The sequence below is a fragment of the Ambystoma mexicanum genome, chromosome 6q, assembly GCF_040938575.1.
Source record: "Ambystoma mexicanum isolate Mex_15411 chromosome 6q, UKY_AmexF1_1, whole genome shotgun sequence".
NCBI classification, from domain to species: Eukaryota; Metazoa; Chordata; class Amphibia; order Caudata; family Ambystomatidae; genus Ambystoma; species Ambystoma mexicanum.
The window spans coordinates 1,213,363,570-1,213,383,615 of record NC_090937.1 but is presented as its reverse complement, the minus strand read 5'-3'; positions in this window follow the sequence as shown (position 1 = coordinate 1,213,383,615).

The window sequence follows — 20,046 nt, the reverse complement described above, 5'->3', positions numbered from 1 at the left end:
TGAAGGTCACTATGTGTTCTTTGTGAAGGGATTTCACAAGTGACATATTTGTGGATGAACTGCAAAACAGTGGCATCACTGTACTGACCAAATTTACGAACATCTTTATTCCATAATATCATGTGGATGTGTGTGCTCCTCTGGCTTTGTATTCTTTTCTCTAAAAGAAGTGTTCAACTTCTCTGAGGGGAGGAACAGTCTTATTACAAATATAGTGTAGCATAGCAATGAAGCGATGATGGAAATATCTTGATACATTTACAGGATCTATAGAGCAGAGTTCTCCTGGTGTTTTTATATCTCTGTTTGTATTGTTTTTTTTGTTATGCATAGGAAATCGTGTAAATCTTCCAATGCATATCCTGCACAACTTAATGTAACAAACCAAGTGGATGGGCCAAGGTTTCTTATCATACAGCGTACATCTCTGTGACGGCGGAACAATATTCTTTTTTACCACACATGTTTGCTAAACGATTTGTAATACTTGACTGTGAAACCTCATCTTTTTCTTGCACTTTTTGTAATAATTGCATAGCTGACATATTTTGAAAATGGATACCTGATTGTAGTGCGTGCGCAACTCCGTAGCATGGAGTTGCTAGTTCACTTTCAAAGAGAAGGTGGAATATGTATTCCAGGTTTTGTCTGAATCTGGGTTTGTCAGAATACATTCCTAAAAAGCGATATTCTGATGCTGTTATCTGTGTGGGTCTATCATTGTACTTTCCTCTTTTTTCAATAGGAAAGAGTAGAGGAAAGGCCTGTGCTTCTATACTTTTTTCCCATATGCTGTTTGGAGATCCTTTGGCTTGTCACATTTGGTACGTTTCCAGTGCATCATCTATAGTGTCCTTAGAGTATAAATGATGAATTGTATAATGGCATAAGATATTGGATTCTGTAGCAGGATGTAAAAGTTGAAATTGACCAGTTTCTGTTGACTCTTGAATTATTTCAATGGTTTCTCTCAGGTTTTCTTCAATATAAATGTCTTTGTAGTATTCATTGTTGTTTTTTAGATATCAAAGGGCTTGTCTAAATTTATGTAAGACCACGATTTGTTGCCAATGTTTTTTGTCTTTGGTAGGTACGCCATTTACTAAGATAATTAAAGATTGATCTATTGGCCGCTGCACTCCTACAGTGTGTACATTTTCTTTGATATCTAATGATAAATAAACTACTTTGCCACAAATGCCTTTCACTAATTCAGATTGAAGTAATTTTGCTGTTTTTGTTGAAGGTGTATTATTGCTTGAAATGGGTGCACTGTTTGAATTATGGTGCTCTCATATACATTTAGTTGTTGCAGGGGTTTCGGTAGTGGGAATAATTCAAGTTATTTGTGATAGCAAATGAAGGTGTTTGGTTGTTGTCAAGTTTTGCAGTGTAGTAATTGCAAAGTATTAAGGGGTCATTAATGTTGTATTTGTTTTCTGCTATGAGGTAGAGAGCTAATCAGAACCCTTCGGAATCTTCATTGTCTTCTATTTTGAATGTTATGTCTACAGTTTTTGTGCTACTTTTATAAAAAGTCCTGCGGCAACACATTTATGTGTTTAATAGAATGTTGTTATTTGTACAGTAGTTGCTAGTTTGTTGTAAATCTATTGCATTTTGAAAGTGGCTTTCACTTCCAAAATATTTTCTCTGGATATGCTCCATTTCTTCGAGTAGTTGTTGGGCTGTACCATGTAGAAGATTGTTATTTAAATTGGCTAGTGCTAAAGCAGGACTTTTAGCATAGCGGAGTTTATCGACCAGATTTCTTATACTTGAATTATGTGTTGATATCATTTTGATATGATGGAAGGTGCTTTTGCAAATAGGTCCTGAAATGCAGGCTAATGAATGTCTTTGTAGTCCTGTGTATTTGCGCACTGTACAGGCATCAATATTATGTAGTAGTTTCATTTTGATTTTTTCTTTGCTTTTTACATACTGATTGAGGAACTGGTGTAAAGATTTGAAAGATTTATTGGCAATGTTACACATTGATGTGTACAGCCATTTGTAGACTGGACGTTTTGGTTCAGTAGAATGGAGAGGCGATACTGAGTTTTCTAGGGATATTTTTGTGAGAAGAGTTTCTTGTTCCATAATGGTGTTATTAAGGTTTTCATACCCTTGTCCGCTGCTATGTATGGCAATTGGGTATTTTTGTGAGAAGAGTTTCTTGTTCCATAATGGTGTTATTAAGGTTTTCATACCCTTGTCCGCTGCTATGTATGGCAATTGGGTTTGTTTGCTTTTGTTTCTTCATTAAAATATGGTTCTGTGCTTGTGGTGTGACTCCATTCACCTCCACAGATGATTAAGAAGCTATTTTTGTTGATATTGCGTTTTTTGAGAAGTCTTTTCTTTAGTTTATTACTTAGTTTTGTTAGTGGTTTCATTCTGTTTAAAACTAAAATAAATAACGTTCTTTTGAGAAGAATTGCACTGTCTACAAGAGCTTCTAGGATACATTTTCTATGGTAGGTTTTAAGGGTTGTGTTTTTATAAGGTTCTGAAGGACTCTTTGGCGGAATATTATTTGTAAAAAAATGTTTTGTATGGTTACTTGCCACTACATCAAGATTTATAGGTGCCGCGTTAGCAGTAGTGGTAGCTGAAGTTTTGTTAATCACTTTCTGTTTTGTTTTACATTTTGATAGAGGAGGGAATGTTTCAGTACTGGAAGCTTGTTTTGTTTTGCTTAATGACTATATTAGCTGCTTTGTTTGAACCTTTTGTTTAAAATCTGCTAGAGATGGATGCTTATTTTGGACACTTTTATTTTGATTTGCTTTACTTCTCTGTTGCTTTCTACGGAGTTGCTTTTTGGTAGGCATTCTTTGGGGTCTGTTGGAGAAAATAAAGAAAGTTTGGGTTGGGCTGTCTATGTGTGCTTTGTGCAGAAGTGTCTGAGTATGATGCTAAGGATGATTGTGGAGGTGTGTGATTGTGCAATGGGCAGCTACATCAAGTTGTAAAGGCTATTCTTTTATTTGTGTGTTTCTATACTGGGCTTCAGATGATAATATAAAATATGCAACTGGTAAGTGGAAGGACTAATACTACATCTAATGGTAAAGGGTTAATACACTTGCTTCTTCTACAATACTAAAATGCTAGTGTGTTTGAGTAACAGTTAGAACATTATTTTAGTATTGTACTTACTTTTTGTATGGAAAGAGTAGGTTTCTTCTAAGTCCTTGTTCGTACTTCAGACGCTGCTGCTTTTCAGGAGAGTGGTCTTCACTGCAAGTGTAAAAGAAAGAAGTTAGTGAATATGTGTGTTTATAGCACTTTTGTTAATGTAGACATTGGAGGTCATTACGACCCAGGCGGTAAGTACGCCAACTTTACCACCATGGTGTAAACTATGTTTACACCATGGTGGATGGGGGATTTACCGCCCCATTCCAAGGTGAGTGGGGCGGTAAATCCCCATTTCCCATTTACCCTTCCCCATTCCCATTTTTGCCCCATAGGGCATAATGGGAGTGGGGAAGGCGCTAATTACGGCACCGTAAATTACGGTGCCGTAATTAGCACCAAGGCGGTTTAGTGCCATGGATTTTAACGCCTGCTAAAAGCGGCCGTTAAAATTGGAATCAGGCGTTAAGGGTTCACGACGGCGTTAACCCTTAACGCCTGGGTCGTAATGACCTCCATTGTCTTTTTTGGTTTTTGTAGTAGTAGTGTTTTCCTACAAATGAGCATACTATGTACATGCACTTTATTTTGCCTATGTGCATCCTGTATATTTTATTTAGAATCTGTTAGTTGAACATGTTTTAAAAATGAGTATAATAGTAAACGTATAGAGCACACTTGTTTTTTTAATGTTATGTTAATGGATGTTAAGAGATAAAAGAAATACTCATATGAATTTTTGCTATATTTACAGGGTAAATGGCAGAGATTGCACAGAAAAGCATGCAATGTATGCATTTGTGAATTTTATTTTATTTATTTTATTTATTTGTTTATATAGCGCTAAAGCCCGCAGGCATCAGAACGCTAACAAATAGACAAAGACAACAAATAGTGATGACGGGACTAGACGGAAGAGGTCTGAATTAACTTAAAGTGGTGCTAGGTGTTTCTGGGTTCTACTTAAAAAGAAAAGTTTTCAGTTTTTTCCTGAAGGTGAGATAGTTGGGTTCTAGTTTAAGTAGGGTGGGTAGGTCGTTCCATTTCCCGATGGCTATAGTCGGGAAAGCCTTACCAAGGCCCTGTTGTTTTTTAATGGTAATGGTTTGTAGTTTGCCTGTGTTTGATGATCTGAGGCTCCGGGATGGTTTATACCATTTGAAATGTTTCTTGAGGTAAGCCGGGGCTGTGCCGTAGAGACAACGGTGTACCATGGTGAGAGACTTGAAAGAGATTCTCTCCTCCATAGCCAGCCAGTGGAGGGCTTTCCTTTCTCCAGAGATGTGTTCTCTCCATGTTGTTCCAGTGATCGTTCTAATGGCGTTGTTTTGAATGATTTGGCATCTTTTCAGGCACTTGCTATTTGCTCCTAAGAGTAGGGAGTTTCCGTAGTCTAATCTAGATAGTATAGTGGCCCTAGCAATGATGATGCTATTCTTTTGGTCTAGTAGTGGCCTGATCTTTTTAAGGAGAATTTGATGGTACTGGCAATTTTTTTTGAGGTAGCTTGTGTGTGCTTCAGCTCCAAGAGAGGCTTGAAGATACACGCCTAGTGTCTTTACTTTTGCTGATACTGGGATCTGGATGTTTTTGATGGTGAATGAGTTAAAGGCAGGGCTCAATTTCTTTCTGGCTTGTGTGGATCCGAAGATCATGAGCTCGGTCTTAGAGCCGTTTAGACACATCCAGTTTTCTTTCATCCAGTGTTCGATGGTGTTGTAGAGGATGATAAGTCTGTCATTGTCTATTTGGTGGTTTCCACTGAGTTCGAATACCAGTTGGGTATCGTCGGCGAAGTTGGTGAAGAATATGCCCATCTGGGATAACATGGTGCAGAGGCATCGCATATATAGGTTAAAAAGTAATGGGGAGAAACTGGCTCCCTGAGGGACTCCGCAGTCGACTAGCTTAGCGCTAGATGCTTTGTCTCCCCAGACAATCTTAGATTGTCTGTTTTGTAGGAAAGAGGTGATCCATTCAATGGCTCCCGTTGAGCAATTGCCTGATTTGTCAACGGCCTCGCGGAGTTTGGCATGATCTAGCAGGTCAAATGCCGCCGAAAGGTCCAATAGTATCAGCAGCCCCGCCTTGCCTCTGTCCAGGATGGAAAGCATTTCAGTTTGGAGATCCAATAGTGCTGACTCAGTGCTGTGGCTAGATCTAAACCCAGATTGTTGTGGATGGAGTAGGTTGTTTTCATCAATGTAGTTTTGAAGTTGGTCAGTGGCTATTTTATCCATAATTTTCAGCAGAAAATTACAATTTGTGATGGGCCTGAGGTTGGCAGGGTCCTGTTGGTTAAGGTCTGGTTTTTTTGGTAAGGGAGTGACCGTAACTGTTTTGATGGAGTTTGGGACAGTATGGTCTCTGAATGAGGCATTTACCATTCTAGTGAGAAAGGGACTAAAGATATCGGGATTTTCAAGAATGAACTTAGGGGGAAGAACGTTTTCTGAACATGAGGTACACCTCATGGTGGATAGTGTTTTCTTCATTGTGTCGACTGTGATGGATCGAAAATGAAATTTAGGAACTTCTATCTCAATGTTATGTTCTATGGGGGGAGTCTTGACTGGAATATTTGTGGTCAGGCAGTTGATGATGGTTTCTCTGGCTTTGGTTATTTTATTTTGGAAGGCGGTTTGGACGTTCTCACAATCTGTTTCCGTTGGTTGGAACGGTGGTGTGAGTGTTGTGGGCTTGTCAATGGATTTAAGGATTTGGAAGAGTTTTCCAGTGGAATTTGCTGCGGTGCTTATGCTGTCGTTATAGTGGTTTTTCTTCAAATCCACTAGTTTTGATTTATATAGTTGGTCTGCTGTCTTCCAGTTGTTTCTGTTAGTTTCGGAGGGATCTTTTAGCCATTTCCTTTCGAGAATTCTTTTGTCCTTTTTAAGCTTAGTGGCTTCTGCGGTGAACCATTTTTGGTGATTTGGGTTCGGCCTAACTTTTTTGTCTTTCAGGGGGGCGTGGGTGTCTAACAGTTTAAGCATGCCTTGGTTATAGATTTGAATTATATGTTTACTATGGTCATTGTCCTTGGTGGAGCTCATGATTTTCTGCATTTCCTCAGAGAGCATACTACTCGTGATCTTTTTCAAGTTTCTGATCATGACTGGTTTAGGTAGGTTAGCTGGTTTTCCCTTATTGAATTTCAATGGTAGAGAGATTTCGATTTTAAAATGGTCTGACCATATGCAGGGGTAAGTACCGAGCATAGTTGCTTTAGGATTGTTAGTGACAATCCAATCAAGTTGATTCCCTGTGTTTGCGGTAGGCTCATTATTGATGATAGAGAAATTGCTGTTTTCTAAGTCCTCTTCTAGAGTGATGGCTAACTGGTCCTGTAAGTTCCCCCTCCATCTGTTTATATCACCTAGCATAATAGTCTCTGTGTTGGTTGATTTAGTGCTATTTAATAGGGTCATGATTTCATCGTTGAAGTCAGATACTAAAGATGGGGGTCTATAGATAGTGATTAGGTTGATGCAGTTATTAGGGGTGGGTGTGAGTTTGACGTGGATAACCTCACAACCTGAACACTGAATAGGAGAGGCAAAGAGTTTGAGTGAGTTTTTTGCGATGATCGCCACACCTCCACCCTTTCCTGTATCTCTATTTTTTGTGTAGATGTTATAGTTTGCAGGAACTGCTATGTCTATCGTGGGTCCAACAGGCTCTTGTAGCCAGGTTTCTGTAAGGCAAAGGATGTCTAAATTTTCATCCGTAATGTAGTCATGAATTTCTTGTGCATGTTTAGGCAAGGACCTGTTATTGAGTAATGCAATTTTGAGATGAACTTTGTCGTCTTTTGATTTTGGGTCGGGTTTCGTGTTAATGGCAGCTTTAGGTGGAGTACTACTTGTCAATGTGGCATTAGTGGATGTTGTCTCATATCTATGTCTGAGGTAATTTTGTACAATTCCTAGTTGCTGTAACCTTTCGTTTCGGGACAGTAGCTCGGTTAGGTTTAAATAGCCCATACCTTATTTAATTTGCTGTATCACTCTTGTTCTGGAGTTTCAGCGTTTCGGGCCGTGTGCCGTCGGACGCCGTGGACCGGCGTAGACCGGCTTCGTTGCAGAAGCGCCGGCGCTGAAGCGCCTGACGTTTCTATAAGTGTGCGCGAGAGCGCTCTGGGACTTGTAGTCCTGTCTGCTTCCCGTCTGTCTAATCAAGTGAAAGAGTCAAGGGAAATAGTTGCTTCAGTCTTTAGGAGGCTGAGCTTCTATTTAGCAATGTGAAAACAAGCAGTACACAAGCAGTAAGTCACGTACGATCAGCGTGACGGGATGATGTTACAATACTTTACTTTGCTTAAATTGTTCTTCAGGATGGTGCTCTGAGCACTGCCTCCTCTGTGCCTCCTGGGAATGTGAAGGTGTTGGAAATAAAGTAGAAGGATTTCATACAGAGGCAGTGGTGTTGTTTGAGCTGGGAGCCTTTGTAATGATATTGTCTGTGTGTGTGCTTGAATGAAGATGCATGTACTCATCCTGGCTGTGTGTAATTTTTTAAAACACTGGACAGACTTTTTCATAATTATATTGTTATTTCTCCCATCTTATAATATGAAACAATAATTTTTTAGGTAGGTGTGTGTTTAAACAAAAATTTGGAGAGCTGAAAGGTTTGCAATTGACACTTCATCAAAGCAGATGGGAGAAATGGCAGTAAATTCATATTACAGTTTATACAGAGTAAGTGGTAGTTACTCTTTTTATATTTTTATTTATTTTATCTTACATTTTTAAAGCACTCATACAGCCCGTGGGCATCAAGGCACTGTTACAGGAATTGTTTGTTTTTTAGATGCGTAATTATTTTCTCTTAGTTGCATAATTTTAACGCGCTTAAACACCCAGAGGTTTCTAAGCGCGGACACGGGGATCGGACCTGTGTTGCTTCAGGTCGTCTTGCTTCCAAGTCGCGCACGTTTCTGCTGAGCTATGCTCCCGGGATGTATTGTATTCATAGAAGAGCTGTACATGTACTGTGTACAAAATATTCATACCTGTAGTCTGTGTTCATGCATGTAGATGTGCATGAATCTGCAAATAGAAATCTTGGGGAATTTTATAGCAGTTGTTGCTGTAGGTCCTTTGCAGTTACAGCCGATTTGTACTGAGAGTAATCAATAGTACATCTAAAGTGCTGATCTGTGATGATAGAGTTAGATGTAGAGTTCTTGGATGTAATTGGTGGATGATTGGGTGACTGCTTAACAGTAGCCAATGAGGAAATGGTGTAGAGAGTGAAGTGGAAAGGGTAGAAGGGCTGCCCCTGTGTTACATGCTCCGCGGTCACTGTGGTTGTCAGCGGACAGAGTGTGTCACATTAGTGTTTCTCCGCAAATCCAGCATGGAAAAAGAACTGTAGGGATCAACCAATCAGATGTTGAGGTTGTGGTTTGTGTTGAAAGGCTGTGTGTAGTGAAGATGGCAGAGGTGGAGAAAGTCAGGGTGTTGGTGGTTGGAGATATGTTTGTGCATGGTTTGAAGCAGTATACTAAACGCAGGAATGTGGCAAACAGTATAAACAGTATACTAAACGCAGGAATGTGGCAAACAGTTTTGATGTTAAAGGAGTGGAGGTGGTGTGGAGCACCATGCCTGGTTTCAATGTTCAGGGAATTGTAGTTTTGCACTGTGGTGCTTTGCATTTGGGCTATGTCAGTGACCCTACTTTGTTGACCGATTTGGAACACTTGGTTCAGGCAGTAATGAAAATACTTCCAAATGTCAAGGTTATTTTGTTTGGTTTAGTACGTAGGGCAATATGGACAATAGTTTTGTTTTTTTCCTCAGCAAAATATTGCTAGCTGTGCAATCAACCGGGGCATGTTTGCTTTCATGCTTAGAGCTTGTATGTTCTTTTGTAATAATGAGAACATTGATTCTGGTAATGTTGTTTATTTTAAAGAAGATGGCATTTCTTTATTTTTTTATGGGAAATGCCATGCTGATTTGGAACAATAGGGTTGCTTTGGAGAAGCTAATGTGAAGATTTTTTGAGGAAAATAAGAAAAAAAAGATAAAAATACCTAATAAAAGGTGTTTCTGAAGCATCTGCAAAAAAAACAAAAAAAGGCTCTTTTCAGAGCCAACATCAAAGAGGAAATGGTGGACCCTATTTACATTTTCATTCCCCATGTTCAGATTTTTCGATTTGTCCGTGGACAACGCATATTCCATACAGGGATTTTGGGGTTGAGAGGCATGCAAATGAGACTGAGCAGAGCACGGGATTGGTTAAAACGGTTTACTGGGTGTGTTGTGTAAGGAGAGAGTTTTTCAGTAGGTCTTTTTCCTGAGAGAAGAGCAGATAGCTATGGCTGTGTGTTTCAGAAAGCAGATTGTTTGGATTTTGGGAAATTTGTGGATAAATTGGTTGGAAGGGCATTCAGATTGCTGTGGGGTGGCTGCACATCTTGGACTCTCTCATGTGGAAGTGCACTGGCATGGAGTGTGTGGAAAGAAGTGGCTGGATTTGGTACCTCTCTGTGCTTCTTTGGTGACACAGCATCATCCAGACATTATTATTATTCATTGTGGAGGGAACAGTTTAGAACATGTGTCAGGAATCTCTTTGCAAATTGCAATGAAAGAAGGACTTGTAAAAGTCATGGACATGTATCCAAACTCCAGAGTATTTTTTTCCCGTATTTTGCAGAGACAAATGTGGTTGCGTTCTTTTTCATTTGGTCCACAAATGGAGAAAGCAAGGCGCAATGTTAACAAGGCTGTTTGTGCCTTTTTGAGAGATGTTGGTATGTCCTCTTTTGAGAATGAAAACATTATGTTTTGTAGCAGACACATTTTTCTCAAAGATGGAATACATCTTACTTATGCCAGCAATCAGATTTTTCTGTGAAATATACAAAATGCATTGAAACCTTTTTTGGAATTACAGCAATCCATTTTGCAGTAGGTGTTGACCATTTGAAGTTTTTGAAACACAAAAGAAATCACATAAAGGCTCTTTTCAGAGACACCACTTCCTCCCATAGAAAAGTGAAATGGTTCTGATAGGGCAGCACCCCCAAAAAATAAATGTCAGCAGACTTCTAAAAAATGCACTGGGCCCTGCACTATTTATTTGTCACTTCTATTTTTAAACTGTGAAATGCAGCTCTGAAAAGAGCCTTTTTTGGGGGATTTTGTTATTTTATATCTTTTTGGTTTTTAAAACACGACACACAAGGAAAGGAGGGGCAAGGAGGGTAAGGAAGGGATACCAACCACGGGGATAAGAAGGGCAGGTGGAGAGAGGAAGATGTAGGGTGGGCCTTATCAAAGTAGGTTGCAGACCTTCTCATGTTCCTTGACCGTAGTCTTGAAAGCACTCCAAAGGTTCTCCCCCCTGCAGAGTACTGCTTTGCAGTACATGCACAATATTGTGACCTTTAAAAGGTAGGGGTCAACAGCATCATGGATGGCCTGTGAGGCAGCTGGAGGGATGCGCTGTCCCACAGGAGTGCCTTTTGTGGTGACAGGAGCGGAAACGGAGGATGCTGCAGAGGAACTCAACCTACTATGTTCATCAAAAGGTACAACCTTAAGAATAGCCCCATCGTGGAATGACTTTAGGTCGCTTCATTGATGTAGTAGCATAGCTATACGAACCAGGCTTGCCATGACTCAGCACCATATGGCACTGAGTCCAGATCACCTTACTCGCATCAGATTTTGCCTTTTCATCAACGGTGGTAAATAAAGGCCACACCCAAGACTCACAATGACTGCTAGTAGTAGGGACTTCCACTACCTCATCCTCTTCATCCTCTTCATCACTCTCCTCTGCATCCTCATGCCTGTTCCCTGCTGCAGGATCTTAGGGATGTGGTGGTGGTGCAGGGGGTGGGGGTGCTGATGCTGAGGCAGTAGCAGCAGAAGCAATGTGGGATGCTATATGGAAGGTTAATAACAGGAACCAGGAACCAAGAACAGCAACCTGCACAATTGTCCTGTTGTAAATCTTGGAAATCCAAAACCAGAATGAGGATCAGGTCTGGTGTATGGCCTTTTATAGAGGTGCAGGTGCGCGCTTTGCGAACACCCGCGCTGGTCGCGGACACATCGAACACCAAGAAAGGGCTCAAAAAAGTTCAAAAAAGTATGTAGATCGGCAGGGATATTGTCTTGGACATGTGCAATGGTGAACTTCTACTTCTACATAGACATTAGAAGATCCTCTGAAACAAATGGAGCTAAAAATGGATATGTTAATGAAACATTTCAATCGTCTAAAACAGCTTGTTGAGGACCACATTACGAACATATTAAATATCACTGTCCCACATGTACCTGTTCCCCCTCTCCATGTCCCAGCCACCTATCCCCAAACCCTGCCCAACAAGGAAAACATTACGATGAGACGTCCATCCCTTCCTCCCCTCCCAAATATCATGTCCAAGCCCTTAATTCCCCTATATTTGTTTCAGTTTCTACCTTCCCCTCTCTTTTGTAATTTTTATACTGTTAAACAATAATAACATTTTAAGTGTGTTCTTAGTATATGCCTGTGTCTTATTATTTTTTTAAAGGCAGTTAGGGTTTCCGCGGACAGCGCAGGTGTCCGTTATGTCCGCAATTAACCAAAATGGGTGTGTCCTAACAACACTATATCTGTCCGTACTGTTCGTAATTAAAATGGAGATGTCCTTTGAACACACAAGATGTTCACCTGTCCGCAATTAACCCAAATGGGGGTGTCCTAAGGACAATATACCTGTTTGTACTATTCGTAATTAAAATGGAGGTGTCCTTAGAACACACAAGATATCCGCCTGTCCGCAATCACACAAAAATGGGGGTGTCCTAAGAACACCCGCCCTGTTCGTAATGTCCGCAACCAGAATGAATATATCTGTGTTGAACACATATCCTGTCCGCCTGTCCACAAAGTTTTGACGGACATCTATTTTATTCAGGGACTTCAACACTTTTCCTATAACACCCGCGCACATGCACATCACACACTTGGGTCCTACAAACATTGCGCCTGTCTTCAACGGTCTGCCACACATGTGTCGCACTTTTAATTTGTTTGGGGGCCCGAACACTGTCTGTAGAACACACGCGCGCATGCGCACAACTGTCCCTGCGCATTTGGTGTCCTGCGGACAGCCGTCCTATTTGCAAATGTGTCCGCAATGTCATCATGTGACTGCATACACGCTGAGCATGTGTTCTTATTTGCGGTAACTGTCCGTGTCCCCGAACATTGAAAAAGTGCTTTTTTGAGCAATCCAAGGTATTTTATAGTACCATTAGTATCACTGTCTTCACTCATTTCATCTCGTGGGAAATTTTCTTCCAGCCATTCCAAAGTACTTGACATTTCTGTGTGTTAAAAAAAAAATAGTTTTAGTGTACCTAATGCAGAAAATTAATAAATATATAAAATAAATGTAGTGTACTTACTAGTTTCTTACAAACATCTGGTGTTACTGTTGTGTAGGTATGCTCTTGCTTTTTGCTGTGCAGTTTATGTGAGGTAATTCTGTTGGAGGCATATATATATTTTTTTGGTATATTACATTATATTGCAAACGCTATTTCAGTGGATGGTTGGTGTCTTACATATACAGTTTCCACTTCTTATTTATTATTAAATGTAATGTTTTTATGTGGTGCTTTTTGAACATGTTAGGTGTTTTTATTGTATGATACAATAATGTAAGATACCTCCTGAGTTTTTGCAGTCTTGATGGTGACCATGTCTGCCCGCGGACATGCACACGGTCCACAGGCATCAAAATCACTAGCGGGGCAGGGGGTTGAGTATTTTCTATGTTATATGTATGTAAGTTAAGAGAGTCTCTCAGTAAACATTTATAACATTTACATTATCTATATCTATATTCAGTGAAAATAAATTTGTTAAAGGGACGTTATGGTTAAGTTGCGCTACTAAAAACCTATGAAATTCAGTAAAAAAACATTGTTAAAGGGACGTTATGGTTCCAAGTAAAACCGAAAAACCCTTGAAATTCACCAATTATGGTAAATTCAGAAACCATAACTCGCGCGGCCACCGTGCAGTGCTATGAATAACACTCAGGACATCAAAGATGACCTCACAAATGTCATTGACGCATTCACCAAGGTCATTTGCCGACATTTTGTTTAGAAGCACTAGTCACTTTATTGTATCTGACAAACATTGTGTGTTAAATGAATTTTACTGCAGTACCGTGGGAGAATCATGTATCGTTTGACCTATGCATCGCATGGCAAAGACCGACCGCAAAATGTGTATATGCAGCTAGATTTTGCATCACTTAAAGGATATATATATATGCATCTATTTTTAATTGAGGACATTAGCAATTATGGGGACATTTAAATTGGTTGAAGTGTCGATCATATATGACCACTAATCACATTGATCACTAAGATGGTAATTGTTATTGTTATAATTATAATATTCGGTATACATGTATATATCCAAAGGGGTGAGCCCTGAGTACTTTTACTGTTGAGCTCCTATGTTATACCTCAGAACGAAACCACTACAAAATGGCTAATATATATATATATATATATATATATATATATATATATATATATATATATATATATATATATATATATTGCATAGTACAAGTGAACCAATAGCTGTGATATGATGCAGTAGTTTGTAGCCACATGCTACAAAGGTGAGTTTGAGGCCATAGCACTATGAATGTATGGGTATACAGTATTTAAAATGCATAGTTACCTACAACTGCAGTGCTTATTACTTTGTTCAAATACTCTGCATCCTGGCCACTTCTACCACACCATATGACATCCATTGTGCCATATAAGTACACTACGAATAAATGTACTTTTCCCAAAACCAAGTTTGTACAGTACAATGACAAGGCGCAATGGTTCCGATATGCTGTGGTGTTTCTAGCCAGGATTCAGACTCTTGATTGCTTTCCCAAGGGCCATGCACCCATGACTGAAGTCATAAGCAGTGCAGCTACAAGTGAATATGGGTGTGGTGTAATGCGCTTGTTGTGTGGACACCCTAGTGTCTTGCCTGCATGGCTACAGACGATGGTCCGAAAAGTAAATTTATAAGTAGCTTATTTACAAGGACCATGGTTTTGATATGCAGCGATGGTTGTGGCTAGGACCTATACTCCTTGTACCTTGGTCGTAAGGCGTACATGGTAGGTTACACGCCGAAGATGCAAGGGCCAGCCTACAGGCACTGCAGCATATTAGCACCATAGATTAGACGTGTAGATTTGCATGTGTAGAAAATGACTGCCAATATACTTACTCCTTACTTTGTTCAGAATCCACATACAGTTTTTAAATCGTTATCGTACTTGGCGAAAGTATCCCTTTTTCCATTTCTGTGATAAAAGAAACAGGTATATTAGTCTTTGCATTTTTTGAAAATTTACTACATTGCTTAATAAACAGTTTACCTTTTTTTATTTAGTTTACAAACCAGTGTACTGTGCATTGCGCTCAGTTTCTGTGTTTGCTTTTCTAATCCTTGGGTCTGGGAAAAAAAAAATCCTTATCGTATTAAAAAAAACCTTCACTTATTATGGTACTAACTACTTCCTTGTTTCCTTTGAGTGTTTCCTTCATCTTTCCGATTAATGTTATGTTTGTTGCCTTTCTGCCGATTTTTACCAACAGTTAGATACCTGTAGGCGTATTCTAACTGTGCATTTGTTCCCAACGATCGGTGATATTCATTTCTTTGTGTCATTCTTACATCCTCTTGGGTAGTTAGATACCTGTTGGCGTATTCTAACTGTAGTCTTTCACAGAATTTTTTTTAAAAATCTTGAAGTACACATTATTTTGTACATTTTGGCTTTAAGAACATTAAATATGCATTTGTAAGATTAGCTGGCAATCTCTGCTTTAGAGTAATGGTGCTATCATTACATTCGAACCATCCACAATTCGTTTTAATGTATGCAGTGTAGTGACCTGCATTGGTTGTAGCTCCTGCATGGTAGATTATACATACTGTTGTAAAGGTTTCCTTTCCAAGTGACACTTGACCGTGTGTGAATCCAGTCAGTTTGCAGTTGTTTTTGGAGCCATCTGCATTGTAAGAAGCATAAGTATTATGTATGCACTTTGTGATTGTATCAGTAAGGTGGAGCGATTGTCTGAATTGCAAATAGTACATAATCTGCCATGGTTTGCATTTTGTACAAGTTGCTGAAATGGAATGCTCTCACAATTTGGTATGGAAACATACACACATGGCTCATTTGGGATTTCTCCCTGTATCACTTTGCTAAAGAGAGTGCATGTATGTTTCCACATGTATGAAATCTGGAAGATTTCATTTACAGGCATGCTTTTGTTATCCAGTACTAATAGTATGTACATTAGAAATTTTTGTGGATCTTCTTGTGAGTTCATAGTGAATCTCACCATTCTAGCAAGGTCGTCCAATTGTTGCCTTACTCCATGAAAACTGTATGTGTTGTCAGGATTGCTTGTTGCATTTCTATGCAGCACTAACATTTGCAAACACAATTGGTCTGTACTGTGGAGGTAAATATTGTTAACAATTGGTGACAATTGAAATAGAATATTCATTGCCACATTTGCATAGCAACTTACCCCACTTTCATTTGCAAATTTGAATGGTCCAGCAAGTTCTGTATCTGAGTGCATTTTTCGGAATTTCTGTTGCTTCTTTGCTGACGTCTCTGATTTACATTGCCAAGTAGGTTCTTCTATGTTTGCGGTAATTGATGAAACTTTTTCTTCTTTTCTTTTCTTTCCGGAATTTGCTGTTGGATTCTGTTGCATTTCTGTTTCATTTAGTTTTCTTTTACCACATTTTACTTTATCTGGAACAGGGTATTGTTTCAGATGAGGGGGATACAGTGAACGCAATCTATTGTATTCTAGAATGCAAGGAATATCAGCTTTCACTTTACTTGCATCAAAGTTCATTAGCAATAGACCGGCAAGTGTACGTAAGCGTGATAATGCTATGTAGCTCATGCCTTCCTTAAAGGTTGTGTTTCCTATATCTATCAATGTTTTGTCTAGGGTAAGACCTTGGGATTTATGAATGGTAACTGCATATGCAAGAGTTAGAGAAAATTGCTCTCTACGTACATACATGTCTTTGAAGAGAAGGAATCGAACAATTGAGCATCCTATCCTTTTCACTTCTGAAAGTTTATCAAAGCGAATATTGACAAACTGAATGTTGCTATCACGTGGGTATGATTGAAAGCCAACAACTGTGCCCAGTGCTCCATTAACTAGCATTTGCTCTACATCAAGGTTACGTTTAAGCATTACTCTACAATTTAAGGATAATTTCAATAGTTTTTCCAACCCAGCTGTGTTGGAGATTGAATTTTCTAAACTATTTAGGGGCCGGTTCATGGAACAAACGTGCGCCGAAAATCTTCGCGCAAGCATGCGCAAGCATGCGCAAGCAGAAAAAAACAGGCGCACGCGTGCGATTCATGGAAGTCCCTGCGCGTGTTCACCGCGGGATGTGCGCCAAACCCGTGCATGGCGCACAAGTCCCTGCAACATCGCGAAAGGCGTGCGCGACGCGCACAGTGAAAGCGCACAACCTCAGCGCACACACCAGAAAGTGGGCGGGACATGGGGCGTAACGCGCGGAATGGGGAACAACACGCGAAAATAAGGGCGTAACTGGGGATGTACTGCAGGGAAGCAGACGGAACGCCCACACGCACTCGAACCACACGTATTCATGGAATCGAATAGGGCAAAGCCACGCACAGCCAAAGACACGCACAAGCTGAAACACGGCCGCCACACGAAGGCAGGCGGTAGAGTCCCAGCGCATCAAAAAAGTGGCGCGCGGGAAGTTAAATACGCGATTGAGCGGGGTACGTGGATTTCAGGGGTGCACGAGAAATTCTACACGCGATTGGCCTGGGTACGTGTATTACAGGGGTGCGCGAGAAAATCTACACGCGATTGGCCTGGGTACGTGGATTACAGGGGTGCGCGAGAAATGCTACACGCGATTGGCCTGGGTACGTGTATTACAGGGGTGCGCGAGAAAATCTACACGCGATTGCCCTGGGTACGTGGATTTCAGGGGTGCGCGAGAAATGCTACACGCGATTGGCCTGGGTACGTGTATTACAGGGGTGCGCGAGAAAATCTACACGCGATTGGCCTGGGTACGTGTATTACAGGGGTGCGCGAGAAAATCTACACGCGATTGGCCTGGGTACGTGTATTACAGGGGTGCGCGAGAAAATCTACACGCGATTGGCTGGGTGGCTGGGTACGTGGATTTCAGGGGTGCGCGAGAAATGCTACACGCGATTGGCCTGGGTACGTGTATTACAGGGGTGCGCGAGAAATCCTACACGCGATTGGGCCTGTGCGAGTGGGGCAGTGTATTACGTGGGTGTGCGGGAAGTTGAAGAGGTGAATTGCCAGTGTGGGTCCTCCCAGGTCTCCCCTCTACCCCCGTCCACGACCTCTGCAGGCAGCCCACACCACAGGGGACTACCCTGCACCCCTGGTCATGTCCCGCAGGCAGCCCATCCACCATGGGCATGCCCCCCAGCCAAGCCACATGTCCCCTTGCACCCCCACCCCCCAGCACCGGGGGGCACCTGCCAGCAGGCCCCCACTCATGTCCCCCTGCCCCCAGGTCCTGACGAAACGCAATCATGGCAGTAATGGGCAGCATACCCAGCACAAACACCCAGCTAAGGATTGCATCCACCCACATAGTAGATGCAATTACATGATACAACCCCAATGGCAAGTATGTAAATGAACACATATCCGTCACACACACATACACAATGGGTGCAAGTGAATGTCAAAACCCATATCATTACATGCATGACACCAATGAGAAAATACCACAAATGTAAGTAATAAATATATGTATTAAAGATGAAAATGAAGTAAAGAAATAAAACACACAACAATGGGGATGACAAAACAAATGGGCCATGTCCGAGAACTAATAGAAAAAATCGAAAAACAAAGGAATCCAAAAACTAATGTAGTCCAAAGCAAAATAATGGGGGGAAAAAATAAGGAAAAACCATTGCCTCATGGTGAACACAAATATAAATCCAACAAATGTTTTCCAAACATCAAACTATGTACAAGAATATCCCAGGGTCCATGAGCCCCACACCATAAATGAAACCTACTACTACTAACTAATAATAAAAATATATACAGAAAAGTGGCCATTGTCCGAGCGGTCCAAAAAAAACTTAAAAAATAAAGGAAACCTAACACTAACTAACTAAAGAACTATATACAATGGCAGCGGGCAAGTCCTGCGGCTCACTCTGTGATGTTGCCGGCCAGGGCATCATCGAACTCCATGTCGATGTCCCGGAGGCGGGACTCTGTCCTGGCCCCGAGGTCTCGCAGGGACAACCCCGTGTCCACCTCAAACTCCCTGCGAGCTTCCTCGAGGCACTCAGCCCGCCTCAACGCCCGACGCATGGAGAACTCCGCCCTGACCATAGTGAGCCGCTCCTCTTCCGCCCGCTGCCGCTCCGCACCTATCCGCTGGACCAACTGCTCCCACACGGAAGACACTGCCATCCCAGGGTTCTCCTGCCCTCCGGCCGATGCCTGCCCCTCTGATCTTGATGGCCCCGAGCCATGATGCCTCCCACGTCGAGCCTGCTGCTGCCTCCGGCGCCACTGCCTCTGCCAGCACGACGGCATCCAGGCTGATGGAATCCACCGATGCCGTCGTGCACGTGCCCTGCCAGATGATGCCGGCACATCCTCCATCTGCAGGCGGACAGTTGCTGGTGTGTCCACCCCTGCTGGACCTTCGACTCCCGACTGTGGCAGGGATGGGGTCCCCACCGAGCTGGCTGCGTTGGTCGGGGCAGGTCCACAGGGGGCCCTGGTGGCATCTGGGCCGGAAGACGGCATGGAGCACGACTGGCGCATAGCCCCCACAGAGGAGGAGAGGGTCGCCAGAAGGCCACACACATGTAGGAAACCCCCGACCATGGCGGCTCCCAAATGGTTCACGTACGCACGGTGCTCTTCGTGATGATGTGCATGCTCCTCCCGGGAAGCATGCACCTCATCACGAATGCCAGCCGTGCGCAACGCGACACCAATCAGGACCCTCTCCACACGGCCAGGGGTCCCCTCGTCCGCAGGTAGAGGAGTGTCAGATGACATGGACATCTCCCCTACCTGCGAACGGGCCTGGGATGGGGCATCCCTGCTGGTGCATGGTGGTGCAGTCACAGTGTCAGGGACAGTGACATGCACAGGCACCTCCACGGCGACCTGTGCTGCCTCCTGGCCCTGGACTGCACCACTTGCACCAGCGGGGATGCCCCCACCAGGCCCCATGTGTGGCTCAGTAGCGGCCTCCTCCCCCTCTGTGGAAACCACCAACCTGGATGTCTCCACGCCGTCTTCCGCCGGTGCAAGCCCCTGTGGGGGCTCACCCACCCCTTCCGCTGCAGCCGTGGCGGCATCCCCGCCGCTCTGCTCCACAGCGCCTTCTCCGCCCTCTTCTTCACTTGCCACTGTGTAGAGGGAGACATAGAACACAAGCATCAGGGTACTGTACAATGGTCCCCTAGACAGGAAGCAACAGCAGATGAGTGGCACTGTCATACATCACTTCCATCATGTCCCTCCACAACACATGGGTCAGTGCAGGCAAAACACATACAGTAACAGGCATGGCGCATGCCATGGACATTGGCATACATGACCAAGGGACTCATGATTCATACAATGTTGGTTTTAAACTCACATGCATCATGGGTCTTGCCATCACATGCACACACCTCACCGTAGTCCCATCCATCTGGCCTCATACACCACAGACGCAGTGGATACAAGGATGACTAGGCTGCATCAGTGAATCTGAACATTGTCACAGACATGTGTCATGCATCCA